Here is a 21,075-nt window from a genome sequence, read left to right as displayed (position 1 = left end):
CTTTTTATCAATCAAATTGATTTCTTGTGATTCCTAATCACGATTTCAACCATTGGATCGGTCAATACTTCTAGTGTGTGTGACCCCATAGGTTCTATTCTGACTGGTAGTGAGATATATTGTGATCTCTATCACTATATCATTGAAAACTCCTTTCAATGGGTTGGAACGATTCCAACTCAACTCATTAGGGTTTATCGATCATCAAGATAATCCCTATGAGTCCCACCATCCACCAGTGACACCTAGCAGCATGTAGTGGCTACCCAGCAGAATGGAATGATGAACCTCTAGGTGCAGTTAACGTGTGATACAGTCCTACTATCGTGGATCCCTACAGGACGGAGGTCATGGACAACTCGTCAAACCCCATCGTCTGTCATATGTCAAGATTTATTCGACTTGAGTTCGATAGTGGAAAACTCTTTCTCCACTTTACTGCCCTGGCCAAGGTCTTAGAACTTAGTCTAACAAATCACATAGGATCACTCCTCTTCTATCAAGGTCGATAGATTCCTTGTAGGTGCATACCCTACTCCTACAGTGAACCTACTGCAGCCAATCTACACTGCATGGACCCATATGGCTAGAGACCATGTATGTGTGCAGTCAAACTACAATAACCTCACTGTGAGTAGCCGAAGCACCGCAGGTCAAAGGACCAGTCACACTACTGCAACATCAAGTAAGTCACTGACGAGTGGATAGACATCCAAGTGACTTCTTGTCTTGGTCACGCTCAGTACCCTTGTTCTCTAACAAGCACCTGCACTATCACTTCAGTGTCCCTACACTGTGGACTCAAGTCTCGTCCATCCAGAAGGAAAGTGATCTGTGCACTGATCGGATCGATCACCGTCCTCGTGATGATCCATTGATCAGGAGCATTTAGAAATTAATCACCAATGATACATGGCTCAAATTCTCAACTCTTGAGAATATGTATCATCATCTTATTAATTTCTTGGACGATTCATAGACACATAAATAATATGAATGAAAAGATGCCTTTTATTTATTCAATAATAAATAGTCAAGTACAAAATTATGTCCCTAGAATCAACAATGTGTCAGCCAAATTGGCTTCTAGGGCATACATCTAACATTAAGAATCAGATTTGAATCCAATTCGAATCAAGAGCTAAGGGTTTGCAACACCTGCTAGGATGTCTATCTTGAAAACATGATCTAATCCAATTAGACCCTTAATAAGTTTTCTTGTGTGTGACCCATTGGGTTCCATACTTAGCCAGCAATAGGTGTGAGTGCAAGTAGACCCAACTTGATTAGAACTCTTCTAATCGATTTAAGTCCAAACTGCGCGAATCCAAACTTAACAATTAGAATCCTTTCTAATTGGTGATCGAATTAAACTCTTTAATTCGATCAAACCTATAAGACAAGATTGACGTCTAGCAACGTGTCATGTCTATCCAGAAAATATGGAATTTGGTGGAAATACCAAAAATACCCTTCAGTGGCAAGTTACCGTGCAATTCAATCCTTTAATCAAACTGCATCCCGAATATGTATATGAGTATGAATATATGTCAAACTCAATTTTATATTCATATATTTCTCAATCTTCTAATGATAATTCGAATAATGAAATATTAGAAACTCTTTCTAATTTTCATTGTGCTTTGATCAAAGACTTTCTGAATTATCATATGATTAGAATAAATAGGATGCGATCTTCTCTTACTAGAAGTGATTCCTTGTTGACCTACTCATAACCTTCGTACACATTCCACCATATCCAGAAGACCTCGTACATAACTTATTGTCATGAATGAGTGGAAACCAAAATATGAATTTATGTGCACAAGATACTATGGTGATCTCAGGTCAAAGGATCAGTTGCACAACTCCCACTAAGAGAATCATCTTTTGACATGTAAGTAAGACTTCATAAGATTTCTCTTTGTAGGTCAATTTAGTGAACTCATTTCTCTAATGAGCACCCACATCTTTGTATTAGTGTCTCCACACAAGTGATTGTGAGATCAATCACCCTCTGCATCGAGCATACATAAGATGTGCCAGTCTTTCTGGTAAACATTGATCCTCGACTCAATGTACCAATGACTGGGAATATTTAAGATTAAGATTTTAAGATTTTAGGTCTTACTAGTATGATCTCATCATAGCCTCAAAATCATTGTCTTAATCTAAGAGGTTCATCACAAATATAATCAACAGCATATGATGAAACTCAATGCCTTTATTTATATTAAATGTCATGTACATAATTTGGAAAATCAAAAGAAAATCCTTCACAATACATATTGCGATTGGCTTGTAGGGCATCTACTCTTTCAGGTTTTAGGATCCTGTATGTGTTCCCCATCTCCCACGAGGAACATTTGCTTAGTATCCTCTTCAAGCATACCTAAGTATCTATCAGGAGGATGGAAAACCTTACTAGATCTGCGAGGTAGTTGAGGGACATCGTGTACTGGCTCTGTATGAATGGGTTCTATAGGATCCATGACTCGTTACTTTTCAGAGACTTTCTTTTCAAGCTCAATTTTTCTCCCACTGCCTCTATCAAGGATAAACTGATTTTCCAAGAAGATGGCATGTCGGCTCACAAAAACATTGTGATCCTCTGAGACGTAAAAATTGTATCCTAATGACTCTTTAGGATATCCTATAAAACGAGCACTTATGGTCCTAGCCTCTAGTTTGTCCGCCTGTAGTCGCTTGACGTAGGCCGGACATCCCCAAATCTTGAGATGACCAAGACTTGGTTTCTTACCATGCCATATCTCATACGGTGTGGTAGGAACGGATTTAGAGGGAACTCTATTCAGTAGATATACTGCGGTAAGCAAGGCATCTCCCCAAAGAAACATAGGTAAATCAGTGAAGCTCATCATGGATCGGACCATATCTAATAGAGTCCGATTTCTCCTCTCTGACACCCCATTGAGTTGAGGTGTACCTGGAGGAGTCCATTGTGAGACTATGCCATTGTCCTTGAGATAGTTCCGAAATTCTCCACTAAGGTATTCTCCTCCTCGATCTGATCGAAGAGCCTTAAGGGATTTTTCAGTTTGTTTTTCTACTTCATTTCTGAACTCTTTGAACTTTTCAAAAGATTCAGATTTGTGTATCATAAGATACACATATCCATACCATGAATAATCATCGGTAAAGGTAATGAAGTACGAATAACGACCCCTGGCCTGCACATCGAATGGGCCACACACATCTGTGTATACTAGGGTAAGTATTTCAGTGGTCCTCTTCCCATGTCCTACAAAGGGCAATCTAGCCATTTTTCCTTGAAGACAGGACTCGCAAACTGGATATGACTCGGAAGTCAATGAGCCGAGAAGCCCATCTTTATCCATTTTGTTCATTCTGTCCTCTCCAATATGGCCAAGCCTGAGGTGCCACAAATACTTTTGGTTTATCTCATCCCTGGATCTTTTGGATCCTTTGGTACTCACTTCTTGCTCAGACACATTTACAGATACATCCATATGCAAATGATAGAGACTGTCAATCATAAAACCACGTGCGACTATTTTATTTCTGAAATAAATAGAACAGCAGTCTTTGTCAAATGTAAAAACATGACCTTCCTATGCTAGACATGAAACATAAATCAAATTTCTGCTAGCAGCAGGTACATAATAGCAATCTCTAAGTAATAAATTAAAACCAGACGGTAGTCGCAGAGGGTAGGTTCCCACAGCCACAGCAGCAACTATTGCCCCGTTGCCAACCCGAAGGGTTATCACACCTTTTGCTAGCCTTCTACTTTCCTTTAGACCCTGCATAGTAGTGCACAAGTGAGCACTAGAACCAGAATCTATAGCCCAACTAGAAGTAGAAGAAACCATTAAATTAGTTTCAATTACGAGCAAGTCTATACCTTCTGAAGGTGTTTCAGTCTTCTTGTTCTTCAGGCTTTCGAGGTATGAAGGACAGTTCCTCTTCCAGTGGCCGTCGACATTGCAGTGGAAACATTTTTCTTTGTCATTAGCCTTTTTCTTTTGAACTTCCTTCTTTGGCTTCTTGTCTTTCTTCTGCTTCTTTGCGGGCTTCTTTTTCTTCCAAGTAGACTTTCTCTTGGAACCAGAAGTCAACTCAGCAGCAAAGATATTGCCCCTTGAATCTTTCAAGGCTCCCTCAGCAGTTACCAACATATTTAACAGTTCAGTCTTAGTGCATTCAATCTTATTCATGTGGTAGTTTACTATAAACTATCCAAATAAATCAGGAAGGGATTGAAGGATCAGATCTACTTGCAATTCCTTGTGCATGTTCATACCGAGCTTCTCAAGCTCCTCTAGGTCCTTGATCATAGTCAGACCGTGATCATGGACAGACTGCCCCTCGCGCATCTTTACTTTGAAGAGCCTCTTGGACACTTTAAAATGAGCTGTGCAACTCTGCTCACCATACAACTCTTGCAGGTGTGCCAGTATGTCCCTAGCAGTCTTCATATTCTCATGCTGGCATTGTAGTTCATTGGATATGGATGCCATGATATAGCACTTGACCCTAATATCATCGTCTGTCCACTTCTCATGCGCCGCACGCTGATCAGCGGTCGGACGTGCTGGTAATGTGGGGATATCATTGTCGAGCACATAGCCTATTTTCTCGCAACTCAAAATAATTTTGAGATTTCTAAGCCAGTCTCTGTAATTGGTACCGGTCAATCGGTTGGTCTCAAGAATACGAGTCAAAGAGTTTGAGGCTGATATTATGATCTGCAGAGAGTAAAGATTCTAGTTAGACTTTTGTACTTGATTCTAATTTGTTCTAGGATCTTTTAGAACAAATGTACCTCCCACTATTTTCACGAATTCCTCACACTCCCCTGGTAGGAAAAATGGAAATCCTACATGACTAGGGTTTCTAGTGGGTACTGTGGTCCCACCGATTTGCATGCTACCTCACCTAACACTTATTGGTGACACATAAATGGATGAGTGTACGACTCTTGTACAATGCTTCTCAAGCATGTTGCAGTGCTACTTGGTCTCTAAGTCATTAAGACCTCACCTAACAGTTATTGGTCTCATTCCTTAGTTAAGTCAGACCCACCGTATAACCATAGAAATAAAGTTGTCATTGGGTCCTCACCTAACAATTATTGGTGCCCAACCCCACCTTTACCCCCACAACATCTCATGTCTATAGAGAGGTCCAGCCCCCCGATGCAACTTGCCCACTGTGTCCAGCCGAGACAAGTCAACATCAGAAAGACCTTAGCAACTCTACTACGGTGGAAGACCTATGGACTTAATATCGGTTAATCAGGTCTTAGTGTTTGCAACTTAAGCTCTTCATAAGAGGTAATCGAACAATTGGCCAGGTAAGTAGGTGGGAGGCTCCCCTTACTCAAAGAGTAAGGTCCTAATTAAGTAATCACCTTTCATGCTTTCCTAGACACCAATTAGATTAATTAATATAATATGACTCACTCATGTTGGTTCACTCTCGACTTGATTGAGGAGGTTTTAATTTAGGTCTCAATTGGGTTTGCTACATCACATGTAAACCTATCTATCCCATTCTCATTCACATCACATGCAAAACGCACATCGCAGGCAGTTATAATCGCAGCATCAAATAAAGCTAAACTTTAAATAGGTGATGATCATGGATTCTAATTAGGTCATATTACAAGCACATGCACGTCAATCGATCAACTAGTCTTTAACTCTTGAATTGGTTCCAAGCCTCCTTGATTCGATCCTTGATCATGATGCGATCCGATAGAATTTGATCCGTATCACAAGATTCTTGACTCTTCTTGATTTCTAGAAGGGTGGTTCCGACCTGATTGCAGACACAATTTCTGAAGATCCGTCCGTCCGATCGATCTCAATTTTGGATATGTTGTAGGACTCCGCGTTAGCTTTCCAGCGATAGGTCGTGGGTCTAGAGAGGACGTCGGGATCTTGAGATATCAGCCTTCGACTGATGACTATGCAGGGAAGGATGGGCTGATAATCCGACGGGATGGAGTTGTTTGTAGAGGCTGGAAGGGATCAAGGAGGAGAGAAAGAAGAGGGAGAAGGTGGCTGGCCTCTCGGGATAGAGGTGGTGCAGCCGGATGAAGGAGGGGGCGGCGGCCTTGGACGGCGGCCTAGGGAGAGGGGGAAGGCGTCGCAAGAAGAGAAGAGAGAAGGGAAGAGAGCTAGGGCAAAAGCCTTTCAATTAATTTTTGCATACTGAAATAGGTGCTCACCACATCTATTTATAGGTGGCTATCTGACCCATTAACTTGACTTGATCTAATTGAATTCAAGAAACAACTAAACCCAAAGCGACTCTAAAAAAGGCCAAGTCGGCTAGCCCGAGCAAGGCTATGCTGAAATAAAATTAACATCAAGGACTAAAAAGCAAAAAAAACCAAATGATTCAGTCCGAACCGGTCTAGTGGATCCAACCGCCACTCCACCACGCTTCCCTTAACCTTGTCCTCAAGGTCGGAAGTCAGGGAAACGATCAAGTATCTCAGTCTCAAACTCCCATGTGGCCTGGTCTGCTGCTCTCCCCAGCCACTCCACTAGTATCTGGGTTTCCAGTCGTCCTTATACTCGTATTCTGTGCTTCGCCAGCACTCGAACCGGCTCCATTACCTCGTCCTCCGGTGGCTCATGTATGATTGGGCCGACAGATGTCTTGGGTCCAAGCCGGGCCCTCAGAAGCGTATCAAGCATGCATTCACACTTTTACTGAAATTAAAATCAAACAATCACCATAAAAAGGAAATTAATTTAAGAAAGGTTTAGAGGTTACCAAAGGGAATTTCCCAGCAATTTCAATTTTTTCTTTTTTTTTTTAGGCAAACCTCTGCAGCATTCCTTTTCCAACAGTTTTTTTTTTGATCGTCCCAGATTTTCTTTTCGATTCCTGATCAAGAAAAATCAAAAATTAGTAAGAGAGATGAACGAGATAGGAAAAGTAACAAAAATAGAGAATATTTTCATTTTATTTTAGATATATATATATATATATTATTATTTTATTTTATTATTTTTTTTTTTTGAAAGTTTTTTTTTAATTTTATGAAAAGAAAACAACTATGCTAGCAATTCCTAGCAACGGCGCCAAAACTTGATAGTCAACTTTAAAGACCACGCAATAGCACGTATCTGGTAGGATAGTGATTACGGGTATCGATCCACAGGGATTGGGGTATAGTTGTTTTCTTAAAAATAAAAATATTTAAAAGAAAGAGTTTGTGAAGAAAATTAAACTAAGGAATTTAAAAAATGCAATTGATAATGATATCAGTTGGGAGAAACCTAGGGCAAGGAATTCACCACTAACATCGGAACAAGGGTTATTTGTATTTTAATTTATTCTTGGATTAACATGCAAATTGGCTACAAGCCTAATAAGCATTTAAATAGGAATTCACAAAAGTAATTTGGGAATAATCCATCTTCAGTTGGTATAAAATGTCTATCCTAAACTAATATGGCAGGACACTGCATCTTCCCTAAGCATAGACTATCTTATATTTACTTAGTGATCATGAAGAATAGTTGTACGAACATCATACTTAAAATCACAGAAATTAAATATGATTCAAAAGAATATATCCATTAAAAACAATAAGATCATACAACCCCAAGAATATAAAATAAAATATAAAATCCATGTCCTTTTGTTAGGGCTGCATCCAGCCCCAGTGAAGAAATTAGCCTTCCATGAAGAGCTGAACAGTTGCACTGCAGGGGGACTTCATGATGATTGGTTCTTCCTCCTTCCTCCTTCCTCCCGTCGGCTCCCTCTCAGCACATGATCATCTTTTCCTTTGGAAAATCATTCCCAAAATACTCAAGAAACTCTTCTCCCTCCTCTGTCTTCTGTGGGATTTTGCCTGTGAGCTCCGCTTGCTTCTAAGGAAGAGATGCTTCCTCCTTTTATAGGCTGCCCCTCCCCTGTTTCGAGAGTAGATAAGGATGAACGGCTGCTGGATAAGAGCAGATCTCTCTTGATCCTTGAACGCGGAAGATATGTGGGGCGGTTTGGGAGCAAATGCAAGGCTATTCATGGGATAGAGATGAGTTGCGGAATATCCGGTCGTGGGAGGAGATGATGGTCTGGACGCTGGAAGAAACGGAAGAATGAAACGCGGACACATGAACTCGTCCGTGGATGGGAAGTGACTTGTGAACTGAGATTTGATCTCATCGGAAGAGATCATCACGGATCATGGGATCCTGCCTTGGAAGCTATCCATGAGTGCTGAGAGGAAATCTAGGAAGATGATCCACGGGATTTGGTAGCTCGGGCGTTGGATAAAAATCAGGAAGTGAAGTTCGGATGTTGGGACTCTGTTCCGAAGTAGGAGAAGGCTGTGAAGGTTTGATCTCCTCCGCAGATGATGGAAGATGGTTCCACGGTTGAGAAGAGCTGGCTTCATGCGGATGGGAGTATCCTTTGGATGCGAAGATCTCATGCGGTTGGCTGCAAATGCTGGGAGTGATTCCAGAACAGAGGAAACGAGGAATCTGATGACGTTGGGATTCACGGACGGCTGGGAACGAACTCCGTTTTGAGGCAGGGGATGATGACACGGCTGCGAGTTCGGTTGGAGTTTATCCCGTGAAGATGGAGGATAGAGCTGATCCGTGGGGTATATGGGATTATGAACGGGATGTACGAGAAACAGGGGATTCGGAGAGGAGCATGGGACGTTGGAACGTTGATGCAGAGAAGTTTGGTTTGTTCGATAGGATACGGGAGCTGGGAGATCCGAAAGAAGGTTCTGGTTTTCATCCGCATGAAACAGGGGATTTGATGTGGTCATGGGATGTTTCCGTGAAGTCTGGGAAGAAGCTGAACCGAGGAAGCAGGGGGGTTCGGTTTGGATGAACTCAGAAAAATGGTTGAGATCTATTCGTGAACGTTGGGAGAAATCTCACGGAATGGTTGGGAAGTTTGCTGGGTATGAGTTTATCCCGTCAACCCGAACGGGATGAAGAGGAGATCACGAACGGGATCTAGCGGAAGCTGGGAGGAAGTTGGATACGGTGGATGTTATGCATTTGGTTCGGATTTGTGGATGGGAAGAAGTCGGAAGAAGATGGGATGCTCATCCGGAAGATGCTGGGAGATGAACACGGCTGCGAATAAAAATGGGGAGGAGGATCTGGATAAGGGAGAATCAACGTGGAGGAGATGAGTTGGACTTTGCTCTATTCCGGGGATAATGGAAGGTTAGATTCGGGAGCTGGGAGTTTAGTTGAGATGAAGAGATATGCATCGCGGGATGGCTTGCGGATGAGGTTGATCCGGAGCAGAGGAGCTTGGTCTGTGGACGCGACGTGGAAGGAATCTGTCGCGGGTTGGGATGAAGCAACGGACTCGTGAGCTGGGATAAGAGCATGCTTCATTTGGCTGGGAACCGGAAGAGGCCAATGCTAGAATTCTTTAGGAGCCGTGCAGCTAAAGATGATATATTTTGAAATCTGTGAGACAAATGATCGAAGGGATTGTATTATTTTTAATGTTAAAACATGAGAATTGGAATGAGTGGGAAGAAATTTAGGTGAACTTGGAAAGCACTGGATTTTGGAGAAGAATTCTTGGAGTCGACTCCGGAGAATGTGAAATTATGAAATGATGTAGTGTCTGTTTAGGCTTTACCTAATTGAGCTCGACTCGACCTGCATGCATTAAGCTTAATCAATAAATAATCAAATCAAACTTGAATTACCTTTGATAATTTATTAAAATGCAATGATGAAGGTAATACATTTTTTTAGTTAAATTTACAAAATATGTGAATTGAAATAATGATAAGTGCTATGAATAAGATATTAATTTATGCATTATTTAGCACTTATCACACCCCCCAACCTGCATTTTGCTAGTCCTCGAGCAAAATAAAAACTAACTCACTTTCGCCGGAATCGCGATTGCATTTACCGTATGCAATAAGGCTTTAAACCCCTAGGTGGCCCTAGTGGACGAGTTTTGTCTCGTGAGGGTTTCCAGCTCAGATACCCACAAACTATGTCGAAAGAATTTATTTATTATCTAATTTCAAATGCCTAAGTGTCAAGAATTTCAAAAGCACACAAAGTTTTAATTACTAAGTCAGCCCAAATCCTAGGTCAAGATGCAACTTAAGTTGAAGTCATTAAGTTTCCATTAGAGAGTTGTAAGACTTATTTATATTTGGGTGCTCGGTGATATTTGGACCACACAAGCTAAGACTTTAGATTCTCCAAAATACTGCTAAAACTAGTAGTTTCCAAGAATTGGTCAGATAAGACCTAATCACTGATTCAAAATCATCCTTTCTTGCAGGATTTCGAGAATTGTGAATGTTTACTTTAATACCTCATGGGCTTTATCTGTAATATTTCAGTTTACTCGAATTTTTGCAACGATGGCTTTCACACTATCGTCTTTTTCAAGGTCAATTTTCTCTTTTGGTATTATTTTTTTTATTCTGTATTTATAAATTACGCATTTTTACTCTTGTAATGATTCCCCCGTGTAGCGAGCATTCAGTCAACACTCCCACACCAGATGGCATAAGGTGTTGGGCATCAAGACTCCCCTACGGACCTATGCTCGGGTTCATCATCACAAGCCCGCTGACCTTTGACAATAGGTAGCCCTTTTCGATATACCTGACTAAATTCACTTTTCTTTCTTTTTTTTTCTTTTTTTTTATATATATAAATATGGGATAATAGTGAATTAGATAGGAATGATTCATCAGGACTCAAGGTTGCTACCAGACTTAACAACATAATGTTGAACCTAACCCTTAGAAGTGCAGGCCATGTGTGTTGTGAAATTCCAAAGTAAAAATTATCTTACAACTCACTAAAAGAACTTTTAATGAAAAGAACTCAAGTTGTCTTACTTCTGACTAATCATTGGGCTTGTTAGTTTTTATATACTTTGTGCATTTATCATTGTAGCACTAAGGCATAGAAAATAGGGATTTTTTTTTTGAGATAAACTTATTTAAAAATACGAAAATGTAAAAATTTCTTTAAAAATTTGAATCTTCTATACCCCCCAACCTAGATCAGACATTGTCCTCAATGTGTTTTTTAATAATATTATATTATAATTTTTTTTATTTTTATTATTATTTTTTTATTTTAGACGAAAATATGATGCATATGAAGGATAGGAGCATTATACCTTAGTTGCTTCGGTAATATTTGGACTCCTGAAAAAAAATGTGACAAGAAAATATGCAAAAATAACTATAGAAATTGGGTTGCCTCCCAACAAGCGCTAAGTTTAACGTCTTCAGCCAGACGCAGTGCATCCTTATCAGATCATACCGGGTTCATGCCGAGTTCTCCAAGGAAGAAAATTTATGAGAGATTGATTATCAGGTAAGAAGTTGACTGCTTCTATGGCCTTGTCGATACCAAAGTCAAAGTGGGCCAAGTATGTTTTCAGAGGGTCATCTGCCAAAATATAAGAAAGGGCTTCTTCTACAAGATCGTCCATTTTGTCTATTAGGAAGCACTCAACTTCCTTTGCGGGTTGATCAGAGGCACAAAATATATTTAATTTGACCTTCATATTTCCAAAGGATATATTCATCACCCCAGTTCTACAATTTATACTTGCATTGGCTATAGCTAAAAAGGGATGCCCAAAGATCACGAGGATTTGTTTCTTAAGATTAGGCTCATGTTCCATATCAAGAACGATAAAATCTACTGGAAAATAGAATTTGTCTACCTTGACAAGAACATCTTCAATAATCCCACGTGGTGTTTTTACAGATCGATCAGCCAATTGAAGGGATACCGAGATTGGTTTTAGCTCACCTAACCCAAGTTTCTCGTAAACTGAGTAAGGTAAAAGGTTGACACTTGCCCCTAGATCTAAGAGTGCTCGATCAATAAAATTATTTCCTAAGACACAGGAGATGGTGGGAGCACCAGGATCTTTGAATTTCGGAGGGGTGTTGTGTTGGAGGATGGAGCTCACTTGTTCGGTTAGGAAGACTTTTTTAGGCACATGTGTCCTAGATTTTCATTTCTGTGTGCAAAGGTCTTTGAGAAATTTGGCATAAGATGGAACTTGTCTAATAGCATCAAGAAGCGGGAGGTTGATTTTGACTTGTTTGAAAACCTCCATCATCTTCTCTAGTGAAGTTCCCTTTTTGCCAAAGGGAGAGGGTGAATTGACAGCATCAGGAAATGGGACCTTTGGAATGTGAGTTGTGGCAGATGGTGGACTAGCTAAAGAAGAAGAAGGTTTTGGATTATCATGTGATACATTTCTTGTTAGATGTATGCCCTAGAAGCCAATTTGGCTGACACATTGTTGATTCTAGGGACATAATTTTGTACTTGACTATTTATTATTGAATAAATAAAAGGCATCTTTTTCATTCATATTGTTTATGTGTCTATGAATCGTCCAAGAAATTAATAAGATGATGATACATATTCTCAAGAGTTGAGAATTTGAGCCATGTATCATTGGTGATTAATTTCTAAATGCTCCTGATCAAAGGATCATCACGAGGACGGTGATCGATCCGATCAGTGCACAGATCACTCTCCTTCTGGATGGACGAGACTTGAGTCCACAGTGTAGGGACACTGAAGTGATAGTGCAGGTGCTTGTTAGAGAACAAGGGTACTGAGCGTGACCAATACAAGAAGTCACTTGGATGTCTATCCACTCGTCAGTGACTTGCTTGATGTTGCAGTAGTGTGACTGGTCCTTTGACCTGCGGTGCTTCGGCTACTCACAGTGAGGTTATTGTAGTTTGACTGCACACATACATGGTCTCTAGCCATATGGGTCCATGCAGTGTAGATTGGCTGCAGTAAGTTCACTGTAGGAGTAGGGTATGCACCTATATGGAATCTATCGACCTTGATAGATAAGGAGAGATCCTATGTGATTTATAAGACTGAGTTCGTAAGACCTCGGCCGGGGCAGTATGCACAGTGGAGAAAGAGTTTTTTCACTATCGAACTCGAGTCGAATAAATCTTGACATATGACAGACGATGGGGTTTGACGAGTTGTCCATGACCTCCGTCCTGTAGGGATCCACGATAGTAGGACTGTATCACATGTTAACTGCACCTAGAGGTTCATCATTCCATTCTGCTGGGTAGCCACTACATGCTGCTAGGTGTCACTGGTGGATGGTGGGACTCATAGGGATTATCTTGATGATCGATAAACCCTAATGAGTTGAGTTGGAATCGTTCCAACCCATTGAAAGGAGTTTTCAATGATATAGTGATAGAGATCACAATATATCTCACTACCAGTCAGAATAGAACCTATGGGGTCACACACACTAGAAGTATTGACCGATCCGATGGTTGAAATCGTGATTAGGAATCACAAGAAATCAATTTGATTGATAAGAAGTTAAAGAAGGAACAAAGGGAATTAATTAATTGGACTTAAACACAAATCCTACTTCGGGTAGGATTCCTAGAGTCCTAATTGGATTAGGACTGGGAATCCTAGTTGGAGTAGGACTGGGATTCCTATTTAGAATAGGATTCCTACAATCCTAATGAGATTAGGAATTTTGAATCAAAATCGGATTCCTACTTGGAGTAGGATTCCTAGAAATCCTAATTGGATTAGGACTACGGATTCAAATAGAGTCCTAATTGGATTAGGACTAAAATTAAACAAATCCTAATTGGATTAGGATTCCTTAAGTCTAAATTAATTATTAATCTAATGAATCAACATGACTCCTAATTGGATTAGGATTGAAGAGTTCAATTGAGTCATGGTTCATTCAAGTCCTAATTGGATTAGGACTAGCATAGATTGAACCCAATTGGCTAATCCTAATTGGATTGGGATTAAACCATGAGAGAGGCACCTAATCCTCTTTGGAAGAGGATTAGGTTAATCAAGTAAGAGGGACATCAGCCCCTCTCACATGGCTAGGGCGACATGAAGAAGAGGGGGCCGGCGCCCCCTCTTTGGAAAATTGTCTTGGAGCTCCTAATTGTTAGGAGCTCCAAACCTTATTAAAAGAGGACTAGGGCCGGCGCCCTAGAAAAAGCCTTTTCTTCCTCCAAGCCGTGGCCACCCTCTCCCTCTCCTCCCTTGGTTCAGCCGCCATCAGCTAGGAGGAAAGAAGAGGAGGCGTCTCCCTCCTCTTGGTCTTCTTCCTTGGCTTCAGCGCGTGAGAAGAGAAGAAAGCTGCGAAGGGATTTGATCTTCTTCCTCTTCTTCATCCTTCTTCTTCTTCCTCCTCTCAAGCACTTTCAAGAGTTGAAAGAAAGAGAAGAGATCAGCCATCAAAGGAGTCTTTGCAAGGGAGCTAGCACCCCGGGAAGACAAGAAAGCTTTGATCGGTTCTCTACTTCGTGTGGATACCCGTAGAGGCCGGACGTTTGAACGGCTTCAAACGAACCCTCTTCCAAAAACCACGAATTCAGATTCGCGGTGATCATCTACCCGCGCAAGGTGAAGATTTGATCTTCCTATTAGTTCTAAAAGTTTTAATTCTTACCTAATTACGAAAGGTCTCGAAACAAGCGTTCATGCGATGAACGTCGAACCCGTGCATGCCGATTCCGCTGCCATCTGAAAATTTTTGAAATATCAGCGGCATGGGCGGGTTCCCAACAGTGGTATCAGAGCCTAGGTTTCGTAGATTAAGGTAAGAATTAAATATCTAAAGGCATATTAGATCTGAAAATTAAATGATCATGCATGCTGAAAAATTCTGCATGCAGATTTTTTCAGGGGTGCTGATTTTTTACATGCTGATTTTTATGTGATAAAAAGATGATTCTAATTGCATTGTTAATGGGATTACAAAGTTTAGAATCATGATTAGCATGATCAGCGACCTATGTCATGATATAATCAGTTAGTTTTCAGATCTGAAATTATAATTGTAGCATACGGTGATGATCATAGGATTCAACCCCTTTTGGTATCAAATGTAATGACCTGCGATGTGATCTGCGATGTCATGTAATTTTTCAGATGCTTGCATGCATCTTATTTGATGTTTTGAGAGGCCTGCGTGCCTCCTAAAAGGAGATGTAAATTATTTTTATTTTTATTTTACATCTGGTTGTATTTCTGTGATGTGATGTACATCAACGATCAAGTCGAAGACGATGCATGAGATGAACAGGGGTCTAAGCGGTTGATGGCGATGGGATCAAGAGTTGATCAAGGATCGAATCAAGGAAGCTTGGATCCAATTCAAGAGTTGAAGACCACTTGATCGATTGATGTGCATGTGCTTGTAATACGACCTAATTAGAATCCATGATCATCACCTAGTTAAAGTTTAGCTTTAATTTGATGCCGCGATTATAACTGCCTGCAATGCGCCGTTTGCATGTGATGTGAATGAGAGTCGGGTAGATAGGTCTACATGTGATGTAGCAAACCAAATTGAGACCTAAATTAAAACCTCCTCAATCAAGTCGAGAGTGAACCGACATGAGCAAGTCATATTAGATTAATTGATCTAATTGGTGTCTAGGAAAGCATGAAAGGTGGTTACTTAATTAGGACCTTACTCTCTGAGTAAGGGGAGCCTCCCACCTGCTTACCTGGCCAATTGTTCAATTACCTCTTATGAAAGGCTCAAGTTGCAAACACTAAGACCTGATTAACCAATATTAAGTCAATAGGTCTTCCACTGTAGTAGAGCTGCTAAGGCCTTTCTGATGTTGACTTGTCTCGGCTGGATACAGTGGTCAAGTTGCATTGGGGGGCTGGACCTCTCTATAGACATGAGATGTTGTAGGGTAAAGGTGGGGTTGGGCACCAATAACTGTTAGGTGAGGACCCAATGACGACTTTATTCCTACGGTTATACGGTGGGTCAGACTTAACTAAGAAATGGGACCAATAACTGTTAGGTGAGGTCTTCATGGCTTAGAGACCAAGTTGCACTGCAACATGCTTGAGAAGCATTGTACAAGAGTTGTACACTCATCCATCTATGTGTCACCAATAACTGTTAGGTGAGGTGGCATGTGAATTGGTGGGACCGCAGTACCCACTAGAAACCCTAGTCGTGTGGGATTTCCGTTTTCCTACCAGGGGAGTGTGAGGAATTCGAGAAAATAGTGGGAGTCACATTTGTTCTAAAAGACCTTAGGACAGATTAGGATCAAGTACAAAAGTCTAACTAGAATCTTTACTCTCTGCAGATACAATGTCGGCTTCAAACCCTTTGACCCGTATTCTTGAGACCAACCGACTGACCGGAACCAATTACAAGGACTGGCTTAGAAATCTCAAAATAGTTTTGGACTGTGAGAAGATAGGCTATATACTTGATTCAGATATCCCCACATTACCAGCACGTCCCACTGATGTTCAGCGTGAGATGCATAAAAAGTGGTTGGACGATGACATTAGAGTAAAATGCTATATGATGGCATCTATGTCTAATGAACTCCAATGCCAGCATGAAAATATAAAGACTGCTAGGGACATACTGGCACACCTACAAGAGTTGTATGGTGAGCAGAGTCGCACAGCTCGTTTTGAAGTGTCCAAGAGGCTTTTCAAAGCGAAGATGCGCGAAGGGCAGTCTGTCCATGATCACGGTCTGACCATGATCAAGGACCTAGAGGAGCTTGAGAAGCTCGGTATGGACATGCACAAGGAATTGCAAGTGGATTTGATCCTACAGTCACTTCCTGATTCATTTGGTCAGTTTATAGTAAACTACCACATGAATAAGATTGAATGCACTAAGACTGAACTAATCAACATGTTGGTAACTGCTGAGGGAGCCTTGAAAGGTTCAAGGGGCAATGTCCTCGCTGCTGAGTTGACTTCTGGTTCCAAGAGAAAGTCTACTTGGAAGAAAAAGAAGCCTGCTAAGAAGCAGAAGAAAGACAAGAAGCCAAAGAAGGAAGTTCAAAAGAAAAAGGCTAACGACAAAGGAAAATGTTTCCACTGCAATGTCGAAGGCCACTGGAAGAGAAACTGTCCTTCATACCTCGAGAGCCTGAAGAACAAGAAAGGTGACACACCTTCAGAAGGTATAGACTTGCTCATAATTGAAACTAATCTAACGGTTTCTTCTACTTCCAGTTGGGTTATAGATTCTGGTTCTAGTGCTCATTTGTGCACTACCATGCAGGGTCTAAAGAAAAGTAGAAGGCTGGCGGAAGGTGCGGTAACCCTTCGGGTTGGCAACGGGGCAAAAGTTGCTGCTGTGGCTGTGGGCACCTACCATCTGCGACTACCGTCTGGATTTAGTTTAATACTTAGAGACTGCTATTATGTACCTGTTGCTAGCAGAAATTTGATTTCTGTTTCATGTCTAGCACAGGAAGGTCATGTTTTTACATTTGACAAAGACTGCTGTTCTATTTATTTGAGAAATAAAATAGTCGCACGTGGTTTTATGATTGACAGTCTCTACCATTTACATATGGATGTATCTGTGAATGTTACCGAGCAAGATGTGAGTGCCAAAGGATCCAAAAGATCCAGAGATGAGATAAACCAAAAATATTTGTGGCACCTCAGACTTGGCCATATTGGAGAAGATAGAATGAACAAATGGATAAAGATGGGCTTTTAGGTTCATTGACTTCCGAGTCATATCCAGTTTGCGAGTCCTGTCTTCAAGGAAAGATGGCTAGACTACCCTTTGTAGGACATGGGGAGAGGACCACTGAAATACTTACCCTAGTACATACAGATGTATGTGGCCCATTCGATGTGCTAGCCAGGGGACGTTATTCTTACTTCATTACCTTTACCGATGATTATTCACGGTATGGGTATGTGTATCTTATGAGACACAAGTCTGAATCCTTTGAAAAGTTCAAAGAGTTCAAAAATGAAGTAGAAAAACAAACTGGAAAACCTCTTAAGGCTCTTCGATCAGATCGAGGAGGAGAATACCTTAGTGGGGAATTCCGGGACTATCTCAAAGAAAACGGCATAGTCTCACAATGGACACCTCCGGGTACACCTCAACTCAACGGGGTGTCAGAGAGGAGAAATCGGACCCTATTGGATATGGTCAGGTCCATGATGAGCTTCACTTATTTACCTATGTTCCTTTGGGGAGATGCCTTACTCACAGCGATTTATTTATTGAATAGAGTTTCCTCTAAATCCGTTCCTACCACACCGTATGAGATATGGCATGGTAAGAAACCAAGTCTGGGTCATCTCAAGATTTGGGGGTGTCCGGCCCACGTCAAGCGACTACAGGCGGACAAGTTAGAGGCTAGGACCATAAGTGCTCGTTTTATAGGATATCCTAAAGAGTCATTAGGATACAATTTTTACGTCTCAGAGGATCACAATGTGTTTGTGAGCCGTCATGCCATCTTCTTGGAAAATCAGTTTATCCTTGATAGAGGCAGTGGGAGGAAAATTGAGCTTGAAGAGAAAGTCTCTGAAAAGCAACGAGTCATGGATCCTATAGAACCTATTCATAAGGAGCCAGTACACGATGTCCCTCAACCACCTCGTAGATCTAGTAGGGTCTCCCATCCTCCCGATAGATACTTAGGTATACTAGAAGAGGATACCGAGGAAATGTTCCTAGTGGGAGATAGGGATCACATACAGGATCCCAAGACCTACAACGAGGCGATATCTGATATCGATTCCGAGAAATGGCTGAAAGCTATGAAGTCAGAGATAGACTCCATGCATTCCAACCAAGTCTGGACCTTAGTAGATCCACCAGAAGGTATTGTACCTATTGGATGCAAATGGATCTACAAAAGAAAAATAGGTTCGGATGGAGAGGTAGAGACCTATAAGGCAAGGCTTGTGGCGAAAGGGTATAGTCAGCGCGAAGGTATTGACTATCAGGAGACCTTTTCACCTGTAGCCATGCTAAAATCCATCCGGACATTGCTTGCCATTGCAGCATTTCATGACTATGAAATCTGGCAGATGGATGTGAAAACTGCTTTCCTGAATGGATATCTTGATGAAGATATCTATATGGAACAGCCTTTGGGTTTCACTTCCAGTGATGGAGATCACAAGGTCTGCAAGCTGCAAAGATCCATCTATGGACTAAAGCAAGCCTCTCGGAGTTGGAACACTCGTTTCGATGATACAATCAAAACGTTTGATTTCATCAAAAACGAGGAGGAACCATGTGTTTATAAAAAGGTTAGTGGGAGTGCTGTCGCTTTTCTCGTACTGTACGTAGATGACATTCTCCTGATTGGGAATGATATTCCCATGCTAACCTCGGTCAAGGTCTGGTTGTCAAAAGAATTCTCCATGAAAGACCTTGGGGAAGCATCCTATATTTTGGGAATAAAGGTCTATAGAGATAGATCTAAAAGGATGCTTGGCCTGTCACAGAAAATGTACATAGAGGAGGTGCTGAAGAGATTCAGCATGGAAAACTCCAAGAGGGGTCTTTTACCCCTAAGGCATGGAATTCATCTCTCCAAAAAGATGTGCCCCGACACACCTGAGGAGATTCAGCGCATGAGCAAGATTCCTTATGCATCGGCAATAGGAAGCCTCATGTATGCCATGCTATGTACACGACCTGATATAGCTCTTGCTGTAAGTGTCACAAGCAGATATCAGTCGAATCCAGGTGAAGAACACTGGACAGCTGTGAAGAATATTCTTAAGTACTTAAGAAGAACTAAAGATTTATTCTTGGTTTTTGGAGGATCATCAGAGTTAAAGGTAGAAGGGTACACAGATTCAGACTTCATGACTGATGTCGATGACAGGAAGTCAACATCTGGATACGTGTTCTTGTGCAATGGTGGTACGGTGAATTGGAAGAGTTCTAAACAACCGATCATTGCTGATTCTACTATGGAAGCCGAATACATCGCCGCCTCTGAAGCTGCTAAGGAAGGCTTCTGGTTCAAGAAATTCATTGCAGAGTTGGATGTGATGACATCAGATGCCATAACACTCTACTGCGATAATAATGGCGCCATAGCCCTTGCTAAGGAGCCAAGGTCTCATCAGAAGTCTAAGCATATAGAGCGGCGCTTTCACCTCATACGCGACTATGTGGAGAAGAAATATGTAGAGGTGCAGAGAGTAGACTCCGCGGATAACGTGGCAGACCCTTTCACTAAGCAGCTGAGTCAGCAAAAGACTGAAGCCCACCTTGAGAAGATGGGCCTAAGATATATGACCAATTGGCTTTAGTGCAAGTGGGAGATTGTTAGATGTATGCCCTAGAAGCCAATTTGGCTGACACATTGTTGATTCTAGGGACATAATTTTGTACTTGACTATTTATTATTGAATAAATAAAAGGCATCTTTTTCATTCATATTGTTTATGTGTCTATGAATCGTCCAAGAAATTAATAAGATGATGATACATATTCTCAAGAGTTGAGAATTTGAGCCATGTATCATTGGTGATTAATTTCTAAATGCTCCTGATCAAAGGATCATCACGAGGACGGTGATCGATCCGATCAGTGCACAGATCACTCTCCTTCTGGATGGACGAGACTTGAGTCCACAGTGTAGGGACACTGAAGTGATAGTGCAGGTGCTTGTTAGAGAACAAGGGTACTGAGCGTGACCAATACAAGAAGTCACTTGGATGTCTATCCACTCGTCAGTGACTTGCTTGATGTTGCAGTAGTGTGACTGGTCCTTTGACCTGCGGTGCTTCGGCTACTCACAGTGAGGTTATTGTAGTTTGACTGCACACATACATGGTCTCTAGCCATATGGGTCCATGCAGTGTAGATTGGCTGCAGTAAGTTCACTGTAGGAGTAGGGTATGCACCTATATGGAATCTATCGACCTTGATAGATAAGGAGAGATCCTATGTGATTTATAAGACTGAGTTCGTAAGACCTCGGCCGGGGCAGTATGCACAGTGGAGAAAGAGTTTTTTCACTATCGAACTCGAGTCGAATAAATCTTGACATATGACAGACGATGGGGTTTGACGAGTTGTCCATGACCTCCGTCCTGTAGGGATCCACGATAGTAGGACTGTATCACATGTTAACTGCACCTAGAGGTTCATCATTCCATTCTGCTGGGTAGCCACTACATGCTGCTAGGTGTCACTGGTGGATGGTGGGACTCATAGGGATTATCTTGATGATCGATAAACCCTAATGAGTTGAGTTGGAAT

Source organism: Phoenix dactylifera, chromosome 1 (genome assembly GCF_051530095.1).
Source record: "Phoenix dactylifera cultivar Ajwa chromosome 1, Ajwa_hap1_PhDact_Kaust_v1.1, whole genome shotgun sequence".
NCBI classification, from domain to species: Eukaryota; Viridiplantae; Streptophyta; class Magnoliopsida; order Arecales; family Arecaceae; genus Phoenix; species Phoenix dactylifera.
This window is presented reverse-complemented; position numbering follows the sequence as displayed.